Source organism: Anneissia japonica, unplaced genomic scaffold (genome assembly GCF_011630105.1).
Source record: "Anneissia japonica isolate Jap-2015-1 unplaced genomic scaffold, ASM1163010v1 scaffold287980_len571666_cov165, whole genome shotgun sequence".
Taxonomy (NCBI): domain Eukaryota; kingdom Metazoa; phylum Echinodermata; class Crinoidea; order Comatulida; family Comatulidae; genus Anneissia; species Anneissia japonica.
The window spans coordinates 146,655-152,591 of NW_022720008.1; the positions used below are offsets into that span (position 1 = coordinate 146,655).

The following is a 5,937-nucleotide window of genomic DNA, read 5'->3' on the forward strand; positions in this document are numbered from 1 at the left end:
AATAATAATAATAATAATAATAATAGATGGATTTATATATATATATATATAATAATAATAATAATAATAATAATAATAATAATAAATAATAATAATAATAATAATAATAATATATAAATCCATCTATTATTATTATTATTATTATTATTATTATTATTATCGCTATCGTCATCATCACCCTTCACTTTAAATCATATTTCTTCTACATAATTATCATCCTCACAAAAAAATACATCGAAATAGAGTCGTATTATTGGTTCATATGCTTTAATTAAAATTCCAATGTTAGGATTAAACATAGAGCATCATTTCCATCTTGTCAGGGGCGCGTAACTTACAATTGGACAAGAATGACACTGAAATATAAATATAAATAGATCTCTTGATTGATGGATTTATATCATTTGAAAATTGGGTATTTCTATCTTTTAATGGTACAACATTGTGTTTTTGATTTGCGTCATTGTTCATGTACCGTATAATATTCGAATAAACGCCCCGGCATTATTGTTAAACATGGTTTTTGAGAGTTTGTTTATTTGAGGGAAGCGTATAAATGTTTTAGTGTTAAGTAGATACGATCAATGCCGTAGCCAGCTATTGGGATAGTTGGGACAGTCACACACATTTTTTCTGATGGGTCCACTTTTTAAAAATGGGTCTAGATTATGTAAGTTTATGCATGAAATGGGTCCAATTTAAGAAAAAATTGGGTCTAGATTTCTCATATTTAGCTTAAAATGGGTAAAATTTAAGAAAATGGGTCCAGATTTCTCATATTTTTGGGTCCACATTGTTTGAATTTACGCGTAAAGTGGATCCACCCTGATATTGTCCCGCACTGTTTAAAAATCCTGGCTACGATACACTCAAATAAACGCCCTTTAATTTCACTGTAAAAAATTTGTTATTGTGTAATCATAAAGATAATTGATCCCAACCAGTTTGGAAAAAAATGTAGTTCTATTGGAGTAGAACATTATGTTGAAAATGACGTTGCTTCAATTAGTATTGCTTACAGTCATTTAGGAGGGAGGCGTTTATTTCAGAAAACAATAAACGCCCGGGGCGTTCATTCGAGAGAGACGTTTATTCCAAATGAGGCTCTGACAGGGGGTTTATTCGAGTGCCATTTATTCGAGGGGCGTTTATTCAAATATATTCGGTAATTTTTTTAGTTCTATTTTTCGATGCATTTTTGTTCCATTCAAGTTGTGCCACTGCACATGGAAAGAAGATACATGGACTGATTCATTCAGAAGAAAGGTGACCATAGATTGAGTTATCATAAAATATAAAATGTAGATACCTTATTAGGTGAATTGTAAAACAAATCATGAATATATTTTTTATTAGTGCATTGGAAAGGTTATTTTCATTCGTTGAAATATAGACTGTTTCGTTCAACAATGTTTCAGTTCGTTAAATGGAACATACCATTTTTTTTTTAACTTATGAAAATAAACTTTCCTTTCTCACACACTCATAACAATCATTATTTGTATATAACAACACTTTTGAATTGATTAACAAAATGTTTATGTGAAAATTAAATACAGTTCATAAAGATTTTATTTATTATAAAACGCGGCCGAGACGACGAATTTCTAGTTAAATTATCAGAAACATTTTTTTTTCAAATTGTATTTTTTTTTAATTATGTAATCTTCAAAGTCAACAGTTAAATTATGTTTTGTCAAGTAATATATGTTTGACAATAACACGCATTAACAACAATATTGATTTTGTTAACGCCCTACATCAGTTCAACCATGGATGTGCTACAACGCCCTCAGTTTTCACGCAAAGTTTTACTGTACTAAAATATTATGTGAGTGAATAAATAATACACAGCCAAGTTTGAGCGTTGTGATGTGCTAGTGCAGGATGTTATCATCTTCTGCTTGATCGCAAATCAAATCAACAAAACAATATCCGCTAACAACTTGGCTGACCTCGACGAATTAGCCGAGTCAGTTTCAATTAGGTCCGGTTCATCTTCCAGGAGGCTACTATAGTAATAATAAGACGAATTGTCATCACTAATGTTTCGATCCAACGATGTGATTTATTTATTTTATTTTTATTTAAAACATCTTTAGGCAGGATAACATATAAAGGCGAGATCTTACCGCTGTTTTACAATATGGTCCTGCAAACACATATTACAATAACAACAACAAAAGTAACCATCACAGTACAACAAAATAAACAGCAGTTAAAACTTTGGTCGAAAACTATCCCCCTCCGGACACCAACCCGGTACTTCTGAGTCAAGGTTTCGGGGCCAGGAATTACAGCTCAAGGTTATGCTTAACTACAACTTAACTACAATGTGATGTATTTCTTTTTAGGTTAACAGACTTTCGACTTAACATAAGCTGCTTGTATGCATTGTTTTCGATCTAATGCGTAAAAAAGAAACAAACAAGTATGATATAATTTTGAAAAAGCACTAAGTTTGGAGAGTAGCTCTGTATCCGACTCCCCATTGTGTTATTATTAGGAACTTTGCGCAAGAGGACGGGAAGAAGCCGTCGAGAACAGCAATTCGGATTAAGCGCCCTGTGGTCTTCACGCTCTGATGAGCACAAAACCATCGTCCAGACACCCCTTCCCGTTCTGTTGCGTAAAGTGCCTATTAAATGATCGTGAATTTGAAAGTTCTGGGCCTTTCATTTGTCTCTCTCTCTCTCTCTCTCTCTCTCTCTGACCCTGTACAGTTCAATCAAACATGCATTTAACCAATCAGTCAATCGATTATTGATCAAACAATTGACAATTCTATCAATCAATACATTATATTATAGTATTAAGCACCATATAAGTTCCCAACCGTTAACATAATTATGTTATCGTATAATTACTAATAGAAGCAATAATGATAATAATATTAACGATAAATACAGTACAGTTACAATGATATTATTGCAATAATATCAATGATATGCTACCAGTAATAATTGTAACCTATAATAAACACGTAGGCCTAGGCCTATTTAACATGTTTTATTAAGATTTAATTTTATCAAAATGTAGAACTCAAAGAGGCCCTCATCAATAAGGTTAACAAAATAATCCGACGTAATTATTTCCGCTACCGTCGCAATAGTAACCTCGTTATGGGGTGCATTATGCATGAAAAATATAATATTTGTAATTTTTATTGTTGTGGTGAAATAGACAATTATAGATTTGCGTCAGGAGTATCAAGCATAGATGTAATATGATAATAATGTTAAATATCAATTAATGATAATGATGATCGACATGAAGACATCCTACTCGAATATATAAGAAATATTTATTGAGTCGAGTTTGAGAGTATAGTATATAGTAACAACTGAATTCTTATCAACTTTACATTTAAACGTATTTTTCTGAGATTGCTATTTCCGGTCATCCAGGGGTCCCTATTAAAAAAGAATATCATTTAGAAACCGTCCCAGGCTTCGCAAAGAATAATCTCTCTTCCCCCCCCCCCTACCACCCCCAATAAAATATACCGTAACCTTCATCCGCAAATGGGCGAATGGCGTGCTCTATTATTTTACCATAATTTTCTATTATATATTGATAAACACAACGCTACGCCGATTGTGTTATAAGTTTAAAATAAAATCTAGGACTAGGCCTTTGCGACGGTCGTGAGGTTGTGTTTAGGGGGAGGGGAGCATAACTCCCATTGGGAGAAAACAATCGTTTTGTGAGGAGCACTGGTTTGAAAAAGCATTTTTACTGCCTGAGTGTCATTCCGGGAATCAGAGATTCATATTCTTAAAAGTTGCTCACCTTAGCCCCAACCATGGAGGCCCTGAGGTGGGTGGGGACTAATGTTCCCCACAGCAAAACAAATGTGGATCCGCCCCTGATGTGCCCTATGGTCCTAGCGTGAGCACTGTACTTCTAAGTTTAGACATGCGCTTTAAAGCAGTGGTGGCGCCAGGACCTGCCCGACGGAGGGGCTAAAGGCCCCGACGGGGGGGGGGGCTACTGGAGCGAAGCCCCCTGGAAGCCACGGGTATTTGATGAATTATGGCGAATTTTTATTACTTAGGCCTACTTGATAGGCATCGAGTTACTATAATATGACTTCATGTAGGCTATAGTGCTTTCTAATGTTGAAATCAGCTTCCAAAACCAAAACATTTTGAATAAAGCAAGAAACAAAGAGTATACAATGTAACCATCTAACTTACTTTCAAATCCTCATTCTTGAAAGTGAAATTCTATATTTTGGAAATTTTGCATGAAATCTGTCAACCACGCTATCATGGTCGAGGTTGCTTCACCTATCACGATGTATTCCAACCATCATGAGGCTATCTAAATGAGCATTTGTCATAACAGAACGCAAGTTTAGTCTCACTGAATTATTATTATTATTATTATTATTGTTGTTGTTGTTGTTGTTGTTGTTGTTGTTGTTGTGGTTGTTGTTGTTGTTGTGATGAAAAGTTAACACAAGCAATATGATGGCTAAACGAATATTACATGTAAACATTTTTTTTATTTGTTTGTTCCCCGACATAATTTATCGTCTTCCCCGACGGGGGTGGGGATTTCCCCCGACGGGGGCTATAGCCCCAGCCCCGCCCCCTCTGGCGCCACCACTGCTTTAAATGATGCTGTTTATTTAGAAGAATAATATAGGCCTATAAGCTATACCTATAAAAAATCGATCGATTGGATCAATCTATAAATTAGCCAATCACTGCATCAATCAATCAATCAATCAATCAAAGTATATTAGTCAATTAGTCAATCATTCATGAAAAAGCGATTTGCATTTCTGAATCAATCTTAATCGATAATTAGTTACAGTACATTCTTATAGTTGTACCCACAGTATGTGCCTGATGATTTTCAGTGGGGTTTTTTTTTTTTTTTCTTTCTTCTAATGGCCTTATCTAAGTTTCTATTTTCCGTCAATTTATTTTATCCTTCCATTAATCAAAAACTTTTGTCCTGAATCAATTTCCGAATAACAAGATATTGAAATCCAACCAAGAATTTCCGAACAATTGATCGGGGTTCTCATACCATGTCAATTGACATTGGGCTTGATAAACAAAAGCACGTTCTACGCTTCGTTTGCCACACATAGCATATCTAAGCGAAAGTAAACAAAACATCAATTTTGGATGCGCTTGTCTACTACAGTAATATCAATACGACCTATATATTGTTACGTATAAGTATTTGGCGTATTTTAAGTGAAAATTATTTCTGAATTGACAGTCATTAGTAAACTATAAGTTATGCGCATGAGTATACGGATGGTATATTCCCAGGACATGCACGGATCTTCTTCACTCCAAGTCACCGCAAGAACGCTGTCCTAAGCCAACTTCTGTGCGTGGGTATTTTAGTGTAAACTTAGCGGAAACAGTGACTGTACATAGTACGTGCTTTACTCATGCAAACTACATGCGATCAATGGAGGTTACAATGGCGCTCTCTCCGTAACTACGACCGGGTTTTGCGAATAGCTTGAAGGAATTCAATTTATAATGATAATATCTTGTCAATGTGTGATAATGGAGGTACTATACAGCTAGCTAACCAGGTTTGTGCTTACTATTTACTACTGTTCTTGTTGGCGTCATAGTCGTGCTTTAGCTAGGCCAAAAACAATATAGACGGGAGACGTAGTGTATCCAGGCTGAAAAGCCGTCTTAAAGCTTTACTGAGGAGGTTGTCTAGTACAAAAGCGAAGCCAAAATAAGAACAATCTTAGTGATAATGATGTACTACAAAAACAACAAATGTTATTTGCATTAATAACTGTAAACGCATACACAGCGCATACAACATTTAATATGCAGATTTCGCAAGACAGACAACTCTCAGTACTTTCTATTCATTTCATGGCATTAGTTCTGGTTTTGGTTTTATGGTTTCACACTCACAATTTGATTGATTAAATAGGCTTCT

The 5,937-nt window shown here is 34.8% G+C and overlaps 1 protein-coding gene across 1 annotated transcript in view; it reads left to right on the forward strand.

Annotated features, from left to right (window-relative positions):
- Positions 1-5,097: 5,097 nt before the first annotated feature.
- Positions 5,098-5,937, forward strand: part of LOC117111164 (extracellular serine/threonine protein kinase FAM20C-like) — a 61,073-nt gene continuing 60,233 nt past the window's right edge. The window contains exon 1 of the mRNA XM_033254039.1: positions 5,098-5,569. The gene's annotated coding sequence lies outside the window, so the exon portion shown is untranslated. The remainder of the gene's footprint in view (positions 5,570-5,937) is intronic.